Source organism: Eulemur rufifrons, chromosome 29 (genome assembly GCF_041146395.1).
Source record: "Eulemur rufifrons isolate Redbay chromosome 29, OSU_ERuf_1, whole genome shotgun sequence".
NCBI lineage: Eukaryota > Metazoa > Chordata > Mammalia > Primates > Lemuridae > Eulemur > Eulemur rufifrons.
Genome location: NC_091011.1, coordinates 54,609,183 through 54,631,051, shown reverse-complemented (window position 1 = coordinate 54,631,051; position 21,869 = coordinate 54,609,183). Strand labels below are relative to the sequence as shown.

Here is a 21,869-nt window from a genome sequence, read left to right as displayed (position 1 = left end):
GGTATATTAAGTGCATGAGCTTTGGAGATAGACCGCTGGGTTCAGATGACATCTCTGCCATTTACTGACTATGTGATTTTGTGCAAGTCAGGAAATCGTCACTCTGTTAACTAAAGATGCTCTCTTAGTGCATAATATCCTTGTAAATGTGACTCCTTAGCATTAGTCTGATCATGCCATTTCCACTCGGGAGATTTTTTTTCACCAATTAAATCTTAATAACTTCTGTGACAATCTAGCTCCAGTGCAGACTTTTATTTCTTTAATTTCTCTGCATCCCAGCTATCTCACTTGTAAAATGGAGATAATGATAATGCCCACCTTATTGGGTTGTTAGAAAGATGAGGGGAATTAATGTTTGTAAAGCACTTAGGACAGTGACTGGAACATATTATACACTATATAAATAAAAATCAACGTATGCCCAGAAGCTGTGATTTTTCTGCTGAAAGCTCAGTATTATGTAAGACACTCTCTAATTCCATGATAGACAAGACAGAAGAAAGAGTCTGCAGAGACAAAACCTACATAAAGAAATATATACAATTTTCTTGATAATACACAGGTATAGAAAGCTTAGGATCCATTCTGAAGGAATGCAAGCTTACTTCAATTTTATAAGCACACAGAGCTATGCACAGCTAGAGATAGAGCAGACAGAAATTCTGTATACAAAGTCTAGACTGCAAGAAATTCTCTTTATAACTGACAGTAAATGCCATGACATAAAAAAGCAAGTGTTCTTATGTAGACAGAGCAGGATATGATCCTCAAGGGACTTAGAAGAGGCCAGTAGGTGGTACAGAGCTGAATGATTAAAGAAGCCTGAAATCTGAGTAGGAAAACCATGAAGGGCCATGTGTTTCCACCAAATCCTTAGTGAAATGCTTACATAGATTAATACTAAAACCATACTATGATGACATACAAACATACACATTATATACATGTGTATATATAAAATGATTACATTAACTGCTTAAATGCAAAAATTTTTTTTATCTTGTAGAGCCCTTCAGTCAACTTTAGTAAACCATCTTAAATAGCCAAAACTGAAGAGCAACTTCTTATAATTTTATAGATAGGGGTCTGAATTAGGAGAACCCTAATGGAGGCAGTCCAAATACACTTTATAAAACGATGGCTTAATGATAACTTAGTACCACATATTTGCAATAAGATTACAAATGTTCATAGAAATTTTAATGTATCGGACGAAGTTGTGGAGGGGAATATACAGGATTTATTTATACAGTTTTAGTACTAAATTGCTCTGAAATAAAACTGCAAAAATGGATTTTTTCTTGAGTATCTAAATATCTATTATAAATTTGATTATATTCCTTAAATAACTATATGCTGTCAGGATTAAATCTTTAAACTTCTTAAATAATAGACACATAGAGATGATTGTAAAACTCATTATTAAGTTTATGCACATACCCCTTCTTTAAAAATCAACATGGTGGGTTTATTATATTTCTTACTTTTTCCAGTACTATTTTTATGTATTTCCTGTATTACTGTTGCTCTTATTTTGATAACATCTTAGGGATTCATTTGAACTTCTTAGGGAATCATTTTAATGCCTTCTTAGGGTTTCAATAATGCTTGCAAAACTGCATCACCCAAATAATATTTTCTCAGACTCTCTGAGGTTATGGATACTCAATATAAGATCAATAGATTCTTTTGGAAATGGCAAAAATTAGATTGTGGTGATGGTTGCACAATTCTGTGAATATACTAAAAACCACTGAAATGGATACTTTAAATGGGTGGATTATATCTCAATAGAACTATTTAAAAAAGGATCCACTGATTCTTGATTGCTTCTCCCAAAGAGATTCCACATCTAGGCACTGGTCATCATGATGAATTCCTGTTCCTTTTACTAGCTAAATTTTGCTTGTTCCATCAATATGGGTTTTTAAGTCCATACTTTTCATAAGTTTTATAATTTCAAGCCTGCTGACTTTCCCACCAAGATTTTTTGAGTCTTATTTAGCCAATGTATGGCATATAATTATAACTCTGTAAAAGAATTTTAATTTGCAGAAGCTTCAAAGGTTTGAAAATCAGACAGAAGTCTGAGTAGATAGACTCAAAAGAGTCCCTGTAGAACGTTTGGTAGTGTAGAGGTCAAGTGCACTGGCCCTAGAGCTAAACTACCTAGAGTTAAACCCCAGTACCCTGTTAATTGTGTGATCATGAGCATCTTATATAACATCTGTGTCTCAGTTTTCATTTGTAAAATGGGGACAATACTTAATAACACCTAACTTACAGGGTTATTAGAAGGTTGAATGAGTTAGCATCTATGAAGCATTAGAACATAGTAATATCTTATTACTATGGTAATAGTAAGAGCTATTATTACTATCATTATTAATACACAATGCCTTTCTACCCATCATCCCTTTATTGATTCTCCTTATATTTGGTTATTTTTTGTGACCATTGATGTTGATTAGTTCTTCCCAGTCTCAGTTTAGCAACTACTTTCCCTTCACTATTTGGTTTATTCATAGTTCTTTATGTTTATTCTTCCATTAAACAGATAGAAACACATTTATATGTATACTTCTAAAGCTAACATACAATATAAAAGCACTATACCCATAAAAATGAACAGTCTACTGTACTATATATTAAAATCAATGAAAAACTAGTCACATCCTATTTATCTTAATTTTGCTTGACCATTTGCCCACATACCTTATAACTTCTATTTTGAATATTATGTTTATACCCTTTTATAGACTCAATATGTACCAGTAATCATCTTCATCATTATTACATTCATAATTATGGTCATTAGTATTATTCTATTGTTCCAATGATTATATTTGATCATCAGGAGGTTGGATATTGACAGAGGTTGGATATTGACTCTTGTTAGCACTGCCCTGTGATTTTTAGAGTGTTTTCAAGACAATAACCAGTACCATCCTGATCGTCTGTGTCCTGGCACATCAAATCCATCATCCTCCAAGAAGCACTGATTTTTACAGTGGCAAGAATAGGATTAGAGGCCGGGCGCGGTGGCTCACGCCTGTAATCCTAGCACTCTGGGAGGCCGAGGCGGGTGGATTGCTCAAGGTCAGGAGTTCGAGACCAGCCTGAGCGAGACCCCGTCTCTACTAAAAATAGAAAGACATTATATGGACACCTAAAAATCTATATAGAAAAAATTAGCCGGGCATAGTGGCGCATGCCTGTAGTCCCAGCTACTCGGGAGGCTGAGGCAGTAGGATCGCTTAAGCCCAGGAGTTTGAGGTTGCTGTGAGCTAAGCTGACGCCACGGCACTCACTCTAGCCTGGGCAACAAAGTGAGACTCTGTCTCAACAAAAAAAAAAAAAAGAATAGGATTAGACAAAAGTTGGCACAAAAGTGCAGGTGGATTTGGGATCAGAAGAAGGAGATATACAGAGAAAGGTATTGTTCTTGAGTCACTTCTAATTATAGCACAACTGACACACAAGTTCCATAAGGTCATGAGTTATCTCTATGGTTATATTCATACAGTTCACATTGCTGAATTCCATTTATTTCCAATTTCATATGTTACACTGCTATCCTTTGTTTTAGTTCGTAATTATATGTGCCACTAAAACATTCTCCTACTTTGTTAACACAATCACATTTTGATTTATATTTAAAAAAATCAGAGCCCTTAGGATAATTGCCACCTGAGACACAGAAGTTACATGTTAGGCCATTAGCTTAGTAGCTATATGAATTTTATCATATATCTAGTTTCAGTTTTAGAAATTTAAGAAGCATAAAATGCAGAAAATTTCTTTTCTAACCAATGAATGTCTTATTAATATGAAACACAATCTGTGTCATATGGGAGCAAACCTTTTTTTCTTTTGTGTCCTTGCTTTTTGACTTCCTTCTGTTTTTTACAAGCTCAAAAATTTCATCTTCTGATTTCAGATACCTATTTTGCCTTATTAAAGCATTCAGCAAATATTTGTTGATGAATAAATAGTATAAAATATTATATACGGATGTGTACAGATACTAACACATTCAATCTCACTGACTTACATTATAAAATGGTCCAGTGATGTTACACGCCTTGGACAAGAGGACTGCAGTCAATGTTTGAAACTTCTTTTCAACTTTAAGTCAATTTCTCCTCCTTACTGGCATCTATAGACAAACCAACATATAAAATTAAAAGATTTTTATATTAACTATAAGTTGTGAAATAATAGCTACAGCTCAGGTTTGATGAAGAATACTTCATTTCAAAACTGCATCTAATCATTGTCACTTTAAATGATCACATGAATTCAAAGTGAATCCAACTTTTAGAAGGTTTGATGCAAAAATGACACCATGTTATGTTTCCTCTCAAGAAGTGTACTTTTGGACGATTTTAAAGGAAAGTTGATTTGGTAAGATTATTACTGCTATAAATACAGGTAAATTAGAAAAATCCTTTTCAGTACACCAGTTTGGCAACAATTAATGTGCTAATTACGTATTGGAAGTAGGAACTTGAGATCAAGCAGATTTTAATTAGAATTCTGGCTCCAGCACCTACTAGCTATATGACTCAGGGCAAGTTTACCTAACCTCTATAAACTTTTGTCTCCTTATTTTTAAAACAGGAATAATGATATATGCCTCTTAGAGTTATTGTGAGTATTACACGGAATAACATTTAAAATGACAGCGAACATTGCTAGCACTTGCAGTGTATGGAAGTTATTTGTTATGGATATATTATATGATTCTATAAGGCCCTTCTTCCCTGCTCAGAGTAACAATATCATTATATGCAGATATTTTCCTAAAATGTATTCAACTGTGATGATCCCCAAGACCTGGGATTCTTAGAAGTATCTCACACTCCTGAGAAAAGGAAGAGAGGTATGAGAGCTCCATATAGATCTCAGGTGATAGCCATTCTTTCTCTTAAAAAAATATATTGATGTGAATTTAAACTTGACTTTTCACATGTGGCAACATTAAGCAGAGTAGAAAAAACACATAAGATTATTTGGTCTAATATTAATATATACACCCTTCATTCCAGATAAAAGCCTTAAATATACAAGAATAAAATATTTTTATTATCTCATCTAAGCTTTTCAAAATTTATACCAAGAATTTGTTTAAATTTACTGAGATTTAATAAGATGTTGCTATATGAGTTAATTTATGTAAAGCTTTATAATGACATTAGTAAATTTATTGACATAAACAAAAGACATTAATTTCTTTAGTGTGGCTCAGTTGGACCTTCAAGGACTTCTGTGATCCTTGGTTTAGGAGAAATATTTACTAAATAAATGATGGCTCCCATTTAGTGTCATGATAAAGGGTATTTGATGTTTGATAATTAAGTTCTTCATGTCTAGAAATGTGGTGTTATACATATGGTCCTGGCGCCCCTTAGTGTACAAATGAATTATTACAGTTACACAATATTTCCCCTTTGTCCTTGAGTGTGAATAAACTTCCACAGATCTGTGAGAAAATATGCTAATATACAAATCCCCAAAATACACGTGTTAAGAATAATCTCCACATTACCACCTCCTTTGTGATAGATTTAACAATCATTATCCTGTTTCTGTATTGTCAGATAATCTCTTTTCCCATGAACCTAATAGATTTAATTTAGGAGTTCTTAATGCCATATATTCAGGCTATCATTATACAATGTGTCAAAACTAGGATAAAATAGACTTTCCTCAGTGTTCAACCCTGGCCTAGATTGCCCATGGTATATAGGTAAGGCCATCATCATTTTAATTGTTTCCTTATTCAAAATATGCACTGTCTTGCTATAGGTTGTGATTTTCTTATATAAAAAAATCAGAGTTTGATTCACTATATCACTAATAAATAAATTAAGGCTAGGTGTGGTAGCTCATACCTCTAATCTCAGTGTTTTGGGAGGCTGAGGTGGGAAGATTACTTAAGGCCAGGGATTCAAGACCAGCCTGGACAACATAGTGAGACCCCATCTCTACAAATAGTAATAATACTAATAATAAATTAGCCAGGCATGGTGGCATAAGCCTATAGTCCTAGCTACTCAGGAGGCTGAGGCGAGAGAATTGCTTGAGGCCAAGAGTTTGAGGTTACAGTGAGCTATGATTGTGCCACTACACTCCAACATGAGGGACACAGTTAGACCCTGTCTCAAAAAACAAAAACGAATCAAAAAAAGAATAAGCTGGATTAAGAAGAGTGGAAGTTGTAGAAGTTTGTCATTTTTTGCTCCAGTATTTTCCAGTTAAAAGTTTATTGGAAATTGATTTCACTAAGGACATATTTTTCATCAGTTTTTAATTCATCTCAAATTCAAAACTAAGTTCTTATTACTCTAATTTTTTCATTGCATTCTTTATATTGCTCCTTATGGTTTTTATTAATGCTGTTCAAGTATTTCTAGTTCTCCTCTTGAGTACATTGGTAGAAATGCATTTCTGTGCTCCTGTGATTTAGGTGGTAGCTATGCAGCTCGCTTTAGCCAATGAAATGTGAATGGAATTATGCATTTTATGTTGGGAGGTAAAAGTTAGGAGCCAATTATTTGTCATCTCTTTCATAGTGACAACAATACTCTAGATGGAGGCTGCTCTGTGTCCTAGAAGAAAAATAATGCAATGCAGAGACCCAGCTGAGCTGCAATGGAAATGGAGCATAAATGAGAATTTAAACTTTTGCTCTTTCAAGCCATAGAGGTTTGAAGATGGTTCTTTACTGCAGCATAACCTAGCTTATCATGACAGATACACTCCTCTTTTTAGATGTACCTATACTTTAAATTTCCTCCATTGTTAATATCACTATCAATTATAGCTTTTGTAAAGTATTTTTAAAAGAGAATCCATATGTTTATTAAGCATCATTTGCTTAATAATTCACCATCAATATAACAGAAAGAGTTGTTTTTATATTAGTAGTGATAGGTTGCAATTGGTTATTAAAATTTTTTCTTGAATATGCTAAACTAAATTTTGAGATAGCATGAAAAGTAGAGATAGTAAAGCATTCATTTGACTTTGCACAGAATTTTGTGTAGGACAAATTATCTTTATTTCTTTACTATTCATTTACATAGAAGAATATATTTGATTCCACAAAAAGCTTATTAATTATATAATTCTAATAATCCTTGCTAGTATTAATATGATCAACTATTATACCACTAACTACTTTCAGCAATTTATCTGAATTTTGAAATTCCCTGTATTAAATTTTATGTATCTCGAATCAGAAGAATCTGCAATAAGAATAAAAGCATAAATATTTACTAATATTATCACAGTTATCTGACTGAACTTTTTGTTTCTTGTGGAGAAATAGATAAGCGAAAAACTTTTACTTTGTAGCTCTTGGTTCTGACACTTGAAGACAATTATTATACTTTCTTTTTGTATTTTATCCTCCTTTATTACTTATGAATTGTATTTAATTCATTGGTTTCACAAGTAATTACGAAAACCTTACCATATACCAGATACTGTTTAATGTTCTGCTCACTTACTTATTACCACACCTCTTTTTGAAACAGCTGCAAGATCAAAATGATATTCTACAGCTCTGAAATTTAGATATGGCTCTTTGCAGAAGTAACACTTTCTAATGATTTTAATGCTGTAAACTTATTTTTTATTGATGTGTAATTTACATAAAATAAAACACAGTTGTACAGTTAACTAAGTTTTGAGAAATGTGTTCACCTATAAAACCACCACCCCAGTCAAGCAATAATGAGATAATCCTAATATCCAAGGGAATGGCTAAAATGACAGACTGAAAACACTAGGATTTGATGACAATGTACAGCAAATGTAAACTTTCATACATTGCTGGTGGATGTGTCAAATAGAACAATCACTTTGAAAAACTGGTGATTTCATGTAAATTTCAGCATATACCTACCCTAAATATTAGCAGTTCTACTGTAGGATATTTACCCAAGAGAAATAAAAACTCATATGTGAAAAATCAAACAAACATACAAACATTTTCATAGAAGCTTGATTTATATTAATAATTGCTTCATGTTTCAAAATGTGCATCAATAGGTAAACTGATGAACAATTTGTTGTATAGTCATCGGATGGAATACTACTCAGCAATAAGAAAAAGAATACTCCACTGACACACGGAGTATATGGAGGAATCTCAAACACCCTGTTAAACAAAAGAAGCCAAAAAAAGAGTAAGAGTACACAGTGTATGATTTCCACAGAAAACAGACCAGGACTTGACTCTGGCTGGAAGGGATTTGGAGAAACGATGTGATAAAATAAGGAAAATCCTGAAAAGAGCCTGAATTTTTTTTATATATAAAATTCTGTCCATAAAATCTGTCCCAAACTCTACTGACCTGTGAAATATGTATGTGTGACATAAACTATAAACAATCAACTAGATAAAAAAGAACCAAATTAAGAATTCAACTGCCATAAACTTCAGAGCAAATTGTTTGGCATTTATGTCCAACCAACTTGACTGTATGCTAAACAACAAATCAATACTTTATTAAGAAGTATGACAGAATCATATATCATCTACAGTGTCCAGGATACAACTCAAAATTATACATATATATATATATATATATAAAGAAACCGTGGAACATTTTCCATATGTATGAAAAGAGGCAATCAATGGAAACTAACCGTAATATGACACAGATGTTGGAATTAGCAGAAAAGAATTTTAACATAGCTATTATAACTATGCTCAAGAATAAAAATGTGCTTATAATGAATAAATCTCAGCAGAAAAATAGGAACTACAAATTAAGCCAAGTAGAAATTTTAACACTAATATATTTGCTAATGATATTAAAATGGCCTCCTAAATTTTCATTTCTATTTATAATAGTTGCATGATGAATAAAAATCTTTAAAAACACACAAAGAAATTTTAGTACTGAAACACAATATCTGAAATTAAAAACTCATTAGATATGTAAACAATAGATTGGAGATGACCAAAAAATAATTGGTTACCTTGATGATAGATTAACAGAAATTATAATGTAACTAACTGTGGAAAAAAATTTTTTTAAATGTTTCAATGCCCTGTTGGACAATACCTGGTATTGGAGTCTCAGGAGGGCAGGAAAAAGAAATGCAGTAGAAAAAAATGTCGAAAAAATAATGACCAAAATTTTATCACATTTCATGAAATACATAGATGAGCAGAGTCAACAAATTTTAAGCTTCGAGTGCCGTCTGCAGGCAGAAGGTAAACTGTCCCATTCAGAAGGCTTTGGAAGCAAGAAGCAATGAAGAGAAAGATACAGAAATATATGCAGATGATTTAAACACCTAGACTGTATACAAGAGTAAAACAATATCTTAATGTATTAAAAGAGGATAGAATGAAATTACATGATGACAATAACATGTAAGTTTGGAAGGAGTAAATAGGGTTCAAGTGTTGTATGGAAAGAGGGAAAAGGTAGTGATTATCCTCAAGTGATAAGTTACATACAATAATAAATACACGGCATATAACATTCATAGTAGGACAGGGATAAGCAGGATGACAGAAAATAATCAACCTAGAATTCTATTTAGACATTTTATCATAAATGTAAAGTTTTAAATATATGTATTTTCAGATATTCAATCCTCCCTCCAATATTCTTTAATCCTTCTTTTTCAGAAAACAACTGAAGAACAGTCTCTGCCAAAGAAGAATATAATGGAATATGGAGGCAAGAATAATTAACGGGTTGTATTAGTTTTCTAGGGACGTCCTAACAATATACCACAGACTGGGTGGTTTAAACAACAGGAAATTATTTTCCCACAGTCCTGGATGCTAGAAGTCCAAGGTCAAGGTGCAGGCAGAGTTGGTTTTCTTTGAGGCTCGCTCTCTGGCTTAGAGATGGCTGCCCTCCTGCTGTCTGCTCATACAGTCGTCCCTCCATGCACGTGTGCTCCTGGTGTCTGTGTACCCTCATCTCCTCTTCTTAGAGGGACCCTAGTCGAATTGGATTCGTGCACACCTCAATGACCTCATTTTAATTTTATTGCCTCTTTAATGGCCCTATCTTTAAATAATGTCACATTCTAAAGTATTAGGGTTTAGGGCTTCAAAATATGAATTTTGGGGCACATAATTCAATCCATAACAGGGATATAAGGGCAGTAGAAAAGCATAACTCCCAGGGATGTTGCTTTAGTGACGTTCCTAGGATGACAGCTGCAGAAGGCCAGAGAGTGACGTCCAAACTGAAGCAGGAACACGGAGCATTTCCACAGCGGTATGAACAGGAAAAACAGTAAACTTTCAGATATACCTGAACTGTTCAGAACTATTAAGAAAATATTTACTCTTCTGGCAGATATCTGAGGAGCATATAGGGTATATAAGAAACTAAGCAGATTTTAAAATCAACAGCAATTAACTCCATGGAGAACAAAGAGTTATACAAGAAAGGAAATTCAAGCATAGTGCATTACATATTAAATAATATTTATATGGTTATAGTAACAAAAACATTGGTTACTTTTCTATTAAAATTGTGATAAAATTCCATTAAGAAGGTCAGGGAAAGTATGAAAGACGTAAATCCTCATCTTTCATAATAGGAAGTCAAAATATAATATGTAAAACTGAAAAAAAGCCAAAAATGGTTGTATAGCATGCTATTAACAAATACAGCTGGGTTTGGTGGCTTACTCCCAGCATAATCCCAGCTACTAGGGAGGCTGAGGGAGTTCAAATCCAGCCTGGACAACACAGTGAGACTCCGTCTCTTAAAAAAAGGAACAAAGAAAGAGAAATATGGAGGTGAGTAAGAGAAAGAAAGACCTACAGAATTAAAAGAATTTGCTACTGGAGTGAAACAAGGAAGTAGGTAAAGGTGAGTCAGGACATTACTGTTTTGCATCAAAACCCTTGCAAAAATTTTGACTTTTTAAAATTAAGAACATATGTTTGTAGCAAATTTTTGAAAAAAAATTAAAATATTCCAGAAGTAGAATTTCTATTTAAGACATCTATGCTAGTAAATCATGAACTAAAACTTCCATCCAAATATCTCTGTGAACATGTATGTCTTACTTCTTTTTTGATATCCCCATTCAATATTTCATAGATAGTTCTAACTTGGTCCCTTATTCCCCAGGCATGCTTCCTGCTGCTCCTCCTGTGTTTTTCCATGCAAAAAATAGCACCATTATTCAGCCAGTCATCCAAGTCAGAAAACTAAACATCATGTGTCTCTGATTTACTACCAACACATAATCACTGAATCCTGTTGATTCCATCTCTTTACAATCAGTTTCCTTTCCTACATCTCTGCTGATTCTCACTTAGTTCTGGTATTACAGAACTTCTTATGTTATTTGTATATGTGCCAATTACTCTCTTGCCTTTAGTTCTAATCACATACTAGTTCTTTTGCTTGGACCAATTTTCTCTTTCTCTTCTAGGGATTAGTGAAAGCACTGGATCTTTCAGAAAGGTCTCCCTCACATAACCATCCCATTACTCATTTTGGCCTAGATATTATATTTGTGCCTACCATAATGATTGACACGCAGAAGATGCTTAATTTTGTTTCAGGAATGAATAAATGGATTGAATGAATATTGATAAATTCCAAGAGAAGTGGCCTGATTCTTTCATCACTGATAGGAGTTATTTCTGAGGTTTAGATAAAAAGCTCCATGTCTGTTCCACTTAAATTCTATGCTGGCTAGAAAAATTTAAAACTATTTTTATTAAGAAGTCCAAATGTACTATCCATCATCTGCAAATTCAATCATCATGTCTTTTACATAAAATAGGGAAATGCCTGTCAGTATAGGTACTTTCTTTAACACATACATATTATGAAAAAAAGTTCCCACTACTTTAGGATGTGCCTTCTGCTTGGAGAGGTTAAACTCAATGGAAGAACACTGTCTGCTTCAAAGTCATCAATCAGAGATTTAGCTACTCCTTTCCCCTCCTTCCTCCTTTAGTTGAGCAACTGTCAGTTTGCCAGAAAAGACCTCCACCCTTGCTCTGCTAGGATGTCAGGGAGATGCATATTCATCTAAGACTGCAAGGGGACAGGGTGAACTTGAGTGGTTGCATTTCACTGCATTTATTCTTAGATAAAATTTATTTTAAGATAAAAAATTTCTCTCTCGTATTAAGATATAATATTGACAGCTCAGGGCATAAACAGTCACACGAAGTTGCTGGGTGGAAAAATCTCAGTAGAGCAAAGTTCAAGAAGAATTTAAAATGAAAGGACTGTGTATAAGCAACATAATTACCTTTGTCATCTTCTTCAACTTTTCAGTACTGGAACTTTCCAGTGGCTAAACACATAACTAGGATGAATCTACTTTCATATTTCTTCATATACATTTCTAGGTAGGAGGTGGCATGACACACTCACGCTGTTGTGTACTTTCCCCATTTTGTTTTTCTGTGAATGTGATTGACAGAAAAGCTGCACTGGGAAATAGAATTCATGTGTTTTATCCTGGTTCGTCCCTTACTTTGGGACCTTAAAAATTATTTCAACAATTTAATGAAGCTCAATTTCACTTTCTATAAAATAGGGATATGTATTTTGCCAAATGCAAAGCTTTTTAAAAATATCAACTTATATGGAAGAGTACTATAATTATGAAAGTGCTTTACAAATGCAAAATCCTATTTCTTACATAATGTATACATTATTTTTTAGTGAAGTTTCCAAGCATAATCATAAGCTAGCTTGAGACATATATTGCATTCAATATAGACTTATTATTTACATAGTTTGCTCACGGCACAAGTTTAGTAGGGCGTTTTGTCAAAGCAGGTACAGTTCTCCAGAATGTGTTAGGGTTATGAAGCGAAAGGAGTTGATACTATGAGTAGAAGTTAGGACATAATCTTGTTGACAAAAAGAAATGAGATAGTTTTCATTCATTCTTTTATTCATTCATAACCATTAATTCTGTAATATATTTTACCTATTGCTACTTTGTGTTAAGTGTTAAGGATAAAAAGATGAGTATCACTTAGCCTTTGTCATCTAGCTATGCACAGTCTAGTAGAGACACAGAAAGATAAAATTTGTAATAAAAAATTCTGCGTGTGCTATCAAGTGTTATGAAATCACACACACAAAAAGAGGTAATTAACTTTATATGAAAACTGGACAGACAGGTACAAAATACTTCATTGAGGAGACAGTCTCAAGTTTAAAGAATGAGTAAGGGGAGGAGGAGACAAGAAGGAATTTTAAGTTACCAAGGCACACTAGCGAAAAGTGATATAACTAAATGTGAGTATGAAGAGCAAGCTGGTGCCTAAAGATCAGGACATGCAGTCAGGAAAAGCTGATGATTAGAGGAGAAAGGGAGGCAGATCATGAAGAGCTTCTTACCAAGCTAAGAAATGTAAATTTTATTCTGCAGATACTGGACTATCTTTAAAGAATTTTAAATAGATAAGTCTCCTAGTCAGACTACGTGTGTATGTTTATTCTAAAAGTGGTGTGGAGAAAAAATTCAAGTGTGAAGAGGTTAAAATTAGGCTGCTAGGAGGTTACTGACAGATTTTTAAAATGTTGAAGCTGTAAAATAAAGTGATTTTCATGGGAATAAAGACTTGGAGTGATCAAGACAAACATTTCAGAAGTACAATGATAGAATGAAGATGAAATGTGATGGAGAAGTGAATATCTAAGGTGACTGTTACATTTTGATTCGGGCACTTAATGGAATGGTGGTTGCTTGGCTTGAGTGTTTCCTCTATAACTCATGTTGAAATTTAATTGCCATTGTGACGCTATTAAGAAGTGGGACCTTTAAGAGTTGATTAGATTATGAAGGCTCTGTCCTCATTAATGGATTAATGCCATTATTTCAGGAGTGGATTAATTATTGCAGGAGTGGGTTGTTGTAAAATTGAGCTATCACATGAGCTCTCTTGACCTTCTGCCATGGAATAATACAGCAAAAAAGCCCTCACCAGATGCCAGTGATATGCTCTTAGACTTCCCAGCCTCCAGAACTATGAGCCAAATAAACCTTCTTAAAATAAAATACCCAGTCTTTAGTACTCTGTTATAGCAGCAGAAAAATGACTAGGACAGAAAATTGGTACCGAGAAGTGTGGCTGTTGATATAACAATTACCGGAAAATGTGGAAGTGGCTTTGAAACCGGGTAATGGGTAGAGGCTGGAAGAACTCGGAGAATCAGGCTAGAAAAAAACCTAGATTGCCATAAATAGAGCATTAAGGGCAATTCTGGTGAGGGTTTGAAGAGAAGAACTATAGGAAAAGTCTGGAACTTCTAAGTGATTATCTAAGCGGTCATGACCAGAATGCTGGTGGAAATATGGACAGTAATGACCATTCTTATGAGATCTCAGACAGAACTGAGGAACAAGGTACTGAAACTGGAGTAAAGGTTATTCTTGTTAAACTGGGGCAAAGGACTTGGCTGAACTGTGTCCATGCCCTGGTGCTTTATATAAGGCAGAAATTAGGAGTGATGAACTACGGTATCTGCAGAAGAAATTTTTAAACAAAATACTGCAGGAGCTGCATGGCTACTTTTGGCTGCTTATAGGAAGATGAGAAAATAAAGAAATGGCTAAAGGTGGAATTTATAATTAAAAGAGAAGCAGAGCAGAAAGATTTGAAAAATTTGCAGCCTGGCCAAGTAAAGAGTGAAAAGGAATCTTTAGGAGAGATTAGTATGGATAGAAGAGAACCAGATGCTATTTAACAGGACAACGAGAGAAAAACTCCAAAGACATCTCAGATACTTACTAGGCTTCCCCTCCCAACACAGGCCTAGGCTGTAGGAGGGCAGAATGGCTCCAGGGGATGGGCCTGGGGCGCCCTCTACAGGCTTGCTGTCCAGAGCCATCTCCACCTCTGTTCTCTGCTTGCTGCATTTTGGTGCAGTGCTCCTTGCCCACTCCAGCTGTGGCTCAAGCTAGCCCATGTGCAGCTCCTACTCCAGAAAGTACGAGTTGTAAGCCTTGGGAGCATGTAGATGGTGCTAATTCTGCAGGCTTGTAGAAAGCAAGAACTGTGGAGGCATTGTGGCCTAGATTTCAAAGGATTTATCAGACAGCCTGAGGGTTGAGGCAGAGACTTGTTGCAGGGGTGGAGCCAATGTACAGAGCCCCCTCCAGGGTACTCTCCCCTCCAGAGGAGTAGGATTATGACTGGGATCCCAGAACTGCAGAGCTACCAGCATGCAATGCCAGCCTGAGAAAGCTACAGGCACCCAACTCCAACCTGTGAGCACAGCCACGTGGGGTGCACTCTGCAAAGCCAGAGGAGTGGAGCTGCCTGAGGCTGGTGGGTCAACTCCCACACCAGTGTGTTCAGGATATGACACATAGAGACAAAGGAGATTATTCTAGCATTTTAAAACATAATTCTGTTTTTCTTCTTGGGTTTTGGAATTACTTGGGACCAGCTACTCCTTTCTTTTTACCTAATTCTCCCTCTTGGGATGGGAATGTCTACCCTATGCATGTCCCACTATTGTATTTTGGAAATAGATAACTTTGATTTCACAGGCTCACAGTTACAGCAAGTTTGCCTCAGGATGAATTTTGCCTTGATTCTCACTCATATCTGAGTCAGATATGATCCTGGACTTTGGACTTTTGAGTTGGTGCCGAAACAAGTTAAGACTTTTGAAGCTATTGGGATGGAATGAATGTATTTTGCATGTGAGAAGGACATGAGTTCTGAGGGGCCAAGGGTGGAATGGTGTTGAATGTCCCTCCTAAACTCATGTTGAGATTTAATTGCTATTGTGATGCTAAGATGTGGGATTTTTAAGAGGTGATTAGATCATGAGGGCTCCACTCTTATTAATAGATTAATGCTGTTATTGCAGGAGATTAATTATTGCAGAACTGAGTCATTTATCAACAGAGTGGGTCAGTATAAAAGTGAGCTTTCTTTCACATGATCTCTCTTGTCCTTCCTCCATGGAATAAAGCAGAAAGAAAGCCCTCACCCGATGCTGGCAACATACTCTTGGACTTCCTAGCCTCTAAGACTGTGAGCCAAATAAACCTCCCTCACTTTTTTTTTTTTTTTTGTAAAATATCTAGTCTCAGGAATTTTGTCATAGCAGCTGAAAACAGCCTAAGATGGTGGTTATAGCTACAAGCAGACCAGTAGGTTTGAGATGTGGATATTAACAGTTGAAAAAATGAATTTCATATAGGATATGTTGAGTTTTACCTTTAGATCATTCAAAAGGAAGTTTTTACTAAAAGGTCATATATATGAGTTTGAACTCTGTAGAGAATTGACAGGGATGAGTGAAGGAGGAATCTTAAAGTTCTTATCATTTTGTAAAGATGATAGTCAAATTTGTGGGTGCTGATTAAAAAGCTTGAAAAGAATGCTGAATGTGAAGAAAAAGCTTAAATACAGGAGAACTCTATGTCTTTCTCATAGCTGTCATCAGGTCATGATCCAGTAGCAATACGGAAATAAACCTTTCATGACATTAAACTATTATTTTCTATCAAAATGAGATTAATGATATTGACTCACTCATATGCACAGAAAAATTATGTCAAGACAAACATTAAAGTAAAAATTTAACATGGAAATTTTTAAGTATAACTTATACATCTCTTTCTACATTTTAGGATTTTTATTCAACAGAACATGTCTGTATTATAATATAGACAACCTGGGAAAAATTATTCTTTCTTATGTCCTAGGTTTTCCAACTTTAAAACAAGGACTTTGTGGGGAGGACTAGAAGATGGCAGACTAGAAGCAGCCCTGCACGTGCCACTCTTATAGAGAGGACTGAGAGTGGTGAGTAGATATTCACCTTCAGATCAATTGTCTAGGAGAAAGCACTGGGAATCAACAGAGAGACAATGGGAGGCACTAAAAGTGAAGGAGAAGGAAGCTGGTCAACCTAATCGGGCAGCATTAGAGGTACCTAGGAAGGCCCCTTCACATGGGGGAGGGACAAAGGAGAGAACCTCAGGGCTCCACACTTCCCACCCAGACATTGCAACTAGAGCTGTGGGAGTGCCTCTCCACCACAGCAGGCCTCTGGTCTGATACAGGGAGCTGACTGCAGAACATGCAGTGAGTCACACATGCTCTGGAGAGAAGGTACAGCAGGGTCCTGCTGGCTTATGAACCCTGGGCACTGTGGCTAGTGCCATTCTGAGGTCCTACCTCAGAGCACTATGTCTACCTGGGGTCAGATCTCCTGTGGCCCTGTCTCCGTTACCCCTGCTGGGCTGGGGAGGGAGCAGGGAGGCTGGTGCTCTTGTGTGTCCAATGTGTGGGTGCTGTGTGCTCCCACCACTGGCGGGGGGAGGGGTACCCAGGCAGAGCAGCTGCCCATGGACCAGATACCCACTGCCACTGCCACTGCAGCCAGACCTGAGTGAACACCCAGGCTGCCATGTGCAGAGTGCCTGCCATGCAACTGTAGTTCACCTATCTCATGCCCACTGTGTACTGCCTGCCCGTGAAAACCACTGGGGAATGGGGAGCTACAGGAGACTAGCAGTATTAAAGGCTCACAGTGTATCAACCCTTTTCCTGCCTAAGTTAATCTTGTAGAGTAGGATTCAAGCATTCCATCCAGGGACCTCTCCCCTCTCTTCACTGAGCAACAGAGTTATCAGCAGAGTAGCAAAGGTATACTGCAAAGCCATCTGTTTTGAACTGAGAGAAGAGGTTTCAGATGAGAAGGAACCAGCAGAAGAACTCCTGCAACATGAAAAAAGAGGCTGTTTTGATACCCCCAAAGGATCACACTAGCTCTCCATCTATAGACTCCAACCAAAAGGAAACTGTTGAAATGTCAGATATGGAATTCTGAATATGGATTGCAAGTAAGATCAATGGAGCTGATGAGAAAGTTGAAAATCAACACAAAGAAACAAAACAAAAAAAAATCAAGACATGAATAAAAATTCACTAAAGAGATAATATATGAAAAGATAATGAAAAAAATATAACAGAACTTCTAAAATTGAAAGACACTCATGTATAGAATGTTAAAATGCAGTAGAAATTTTAATGACAGACTAGATCAAAGAGAAGAAGGAATTTCAGAGCTTGAAGACATGACTTTCAAATTAATCCAGTCAATCAAAAATGAAGAAAAAAGAAAAAAGAATGAACAATCTCTTTGACAAATAAGGAATTGTCTAAAATTAAAAAAATATATAAAAATCATAGGTATTCCTGAGGGAGAAGAAGAAAAACCAAAAGCATGGAAAAACTATTTGAGGGAATATTGGAGGAAAACATCTCTGGTATTGCTAGAGATTTAAACATTCAGATACAAGAAGGTCAGTAAACACTTGAAAGATTTAAGGCAAATAGGACATCACTGAGGCACATAGTCATCAGTCTGGCCAAAGTCAAAGTGAAGGAGAAAATCCTACAAACTGTAAGACAAAGGCATCAAGTAACTTACAAAGGAAAGCCCATCAGACTAATGGCAGACTTCTCAGCAGAAACCTTGTAAGTCAGAAGGGATTGGGGTCTCAATGTTAGTCTTCATAACCAGAATAACTGCCAGCCAAGAATTTTGTATCCTGCAAAATTAAATTTCATAAATAAGGGAGAAATAAAGTATTTACCAGACAATCAAACACTAAGGGAATTTGTCACCACTAGACCTGCCTTATAAGAAATGGTTAAAAGTGCTCTACACACGGAACAGAACAATCAATACTGACCAGTAAAAAAAACCTGAAAGTTAAAACTCATAGCTCATATAAAACAGTAACACAAGGGAGAAAGCAAAGCAACGAGGTAACAATAAACAGCATTAGCAGAACAGTATCTCACATAATAACACTAACAGTAAATGTAAACAGTCTTAGTATTCCACTTAAAAGATACAGGCTGGCTGAATGGATTAAGAAAACACAACCCAAATATATGCTATCTCTAAGAACCACATTTCACTCACAAAGATTCTCACAGACTCAAAGTAACAGGGTGGAAAAAAATATTCCATGCAGATTGAAACCATAAGCAAGCAGGAGTAGCTATTCTCATATCAGATAAAATAGACTTTAAGTCACAATAGTTAAAAAAAAAAAAGATAGTCATTATATAATGATAAAGGGATCAATTCAACAAAAAGATTTAACAATCCTAAATATATATGCACCTAACACAGGAGCTCCCAGATTCATAAAACAAATTCTACCATATCTAAGGAAAGAAATAAAAATCGACATCATAATGGCCAGAGACTTCAACCCTCCACTGTTAGAACTAGACAGATCATTGAGGCAGAAAATCAACAAAGAAAAACACTGAACTTAAATAGGACGTAAGAACAAATGGACCTCTCAGACAACTATAGAATATTCTATCCAAACTGAAAAATATATATTCTTCTCATCAACACATGGAACATTTTCAAAGATAAGGTTAGGCTACAAAAAAAAAAAAATTAGCAAATTTAGAAAAATTTAAATTATACCGTATATCTTCTCGGAGACCACAGTGGAATAAAACTAGAAAACAATTCCAAGAGGAACTCACAAAACTATACAAATACATGAAAATTAACCTGCAGCTGCATAACCCTTGGGTCAATGACAAAATCAAGATGGAAATCAAATAATTTTTTTTAATTTAATGACAAAGGCAACACAAACTTCCAAAATCTCTAGGACATGGTAAAATCAGTGCTAACAGGGAAGTTCATAGCTTTAAATGCCTATGTCAAAAAGACACAATGGTCACAAATTAACAACCTAATGTCACACCTTAAGGAACTAGAAAAAGAAGAACAAACTCAAAACTAGAAGAAGAAAAGAAATAAATATTGAAGCAGAACTAAATGAAATGGAAAGCAAACAAATTAATACAAAGGATCAATGGAACAAAAATGCCCCCCTTTGAAAAGATAAACCAAATTGATAGACCTCTCTATTAACCAGAAATAGAAGAGAAAGAATTCAAATAAACTCAACCAGCAATGAAAAAGGAGATATGATAACTGATACCAAAAATATAAAATATCATCTGAGACTACTATCATCTGAAAACTTCTGCAAACAAAACTAGAAAATTTAGAGGAAATTGATAATTTTTTGAATGAATACAAACTCCCAAGCTTGAATCAGGAAGAAACAGAAATACTGAATGAATAGTGAAACTGAAGCAGTAAAAAAAATCTACCGGGCGTGGGGCGGGGAAGCCCAGGACCAGCCAGATGCACAAATTCTACCAGACCTACAAAGAAGAACTGACACCTATTCATATCATCAAGAAGGAGGGAATTCTCCCTAACTCATTCTACAAAGCCAGTATCACCCTGATACCAAACCCAGGAAAGGACATAACAAAAACAGGAAAGTATAGACCAATATCCCTCATGTACAAAGATGCAAAAATCTTCAACAAAACACTAGCAAATTGAATCCAACAGCATATCAAAAAGATATTTCATTGTTATCAAGTGGATTTTACCCCAGGGATGCAAGAATGGTTCAACATACACAAATCAATAGATGTGATTCACGACATAAAAAGAATTAAAAACAAAGACCATATGATCACCTCAATAGATGCAGAAAAAGCATTCAATAAAATCCAGCATGCTTTTATGAAAACTCCCTTAACAAACTAGGCATAAAAGGAACATATCTCAAAATAATAAAAGCCATATATTACAAACCCACAGCCAACATCATACTGAATAGGGAAAAGTTGAAAGCATTTCCTCTGAGAACTAGAACATAATAACAAGGATGCCCACTGTCACCACTTCTATTCAACATAGTACTGGAAATCCTAATTAGAGCAATCAGGCAAGAGAAAGAAATAAAGGACACCTAAATTGAGAAAGAGGTCAAACTATCCCTATTTGCCAAAGACATGATCTTTTTTTTTTTTTTATTATTTCTTGTACAATGATATGAAAAAATATGGAACGCTTCACGAATTTGCGTGTCATCCTTGCGCAGGGGCCATGCTAATCTTCTCTGTATCGTTCCAATTTTAGTATATGTGCTGCCGAAGCGAGCACGACATGATCTTATATCTAGAAAACCCTAAAGACACCACTACAGCACTCCTAGAATTGATAAATTCAGCAGTCTCAGATTACAAAATTAATGTACACAAATCAGTAGCACGTCTGTACAGTAACAATCAAACTGAGAGTCAAATAAAAAACCCAATACCATTCACAATGGCTCCAAAGAAAATAAAATATTAATACTTATGAATATACTTAACCAAGGAGGTGAAATATCTCTACGACAAAAACTACAGAACACTGATGAGAGAAATCATAGATGACACAACAAATGGAAAAACATCCCAGACTCATGGATTAGAAGAACCAACATTTTTAAAATGTCCATACTGCCCAAAGTCATTTATAGATTCAACACAATTCCCATCAAAATACCAAGGTCATTTTTCACAGACCTAGAAAAAATAATCCTAAACTGTTTAGGTGTGGTAGAATTTGGCTATGAATCTGGCTGGTCCTGGGCTTTTTTTTTTTTTGGTAGATTTTTTTATTACTGCTTCAATCTCACTACTTGTTCAAAAACTTGTTCAGTTTTTCTGTTTCTTCCTGATTCAAGCTTGGGATTTGTGTGCATCCAAAAATTTATCCATTTCCTCTAGATGTTCTAGTTTTGTGTGTAGAAGTTTTCATAGACTATGGAACCAAAAAAAAAAAAAAGAGCCCCAATAGCCAAAGCCATCCAAAGTAAAAAGAACAAATCTGGAGACATCACATTACCTGACTTAAAATTATACTACAAGGTTATCATAGCCATAACATTGTGGTACTGGTATAAAGGTAGACACATAGACCAATGGAACAGAATAGAGAACCAAGATATAAAAGCATATAGCTACAACC

At 35.4% G+C, this 21,869-nt stretch overlaps 1 non-coding gene across 1 annotated transcript; it reads right to left on the bottom strand.

Annotated features, from left to right (window-relative positions):
* Positions 1–20,910: 20,910 nt before the first annotated feature.
* Positions 20,911–21,017, bottom strand: LOC138377644 (U6 spliceosomal RNA). The gene has a single exon (XR_011231811.1). It is a non-coding gene; the product is annotated as a U6 spliceosomal RNA (small nuclear RNA).
* Between the last annotated feature and the right edge of the window lie 852 nt (positions 21,018–21,869).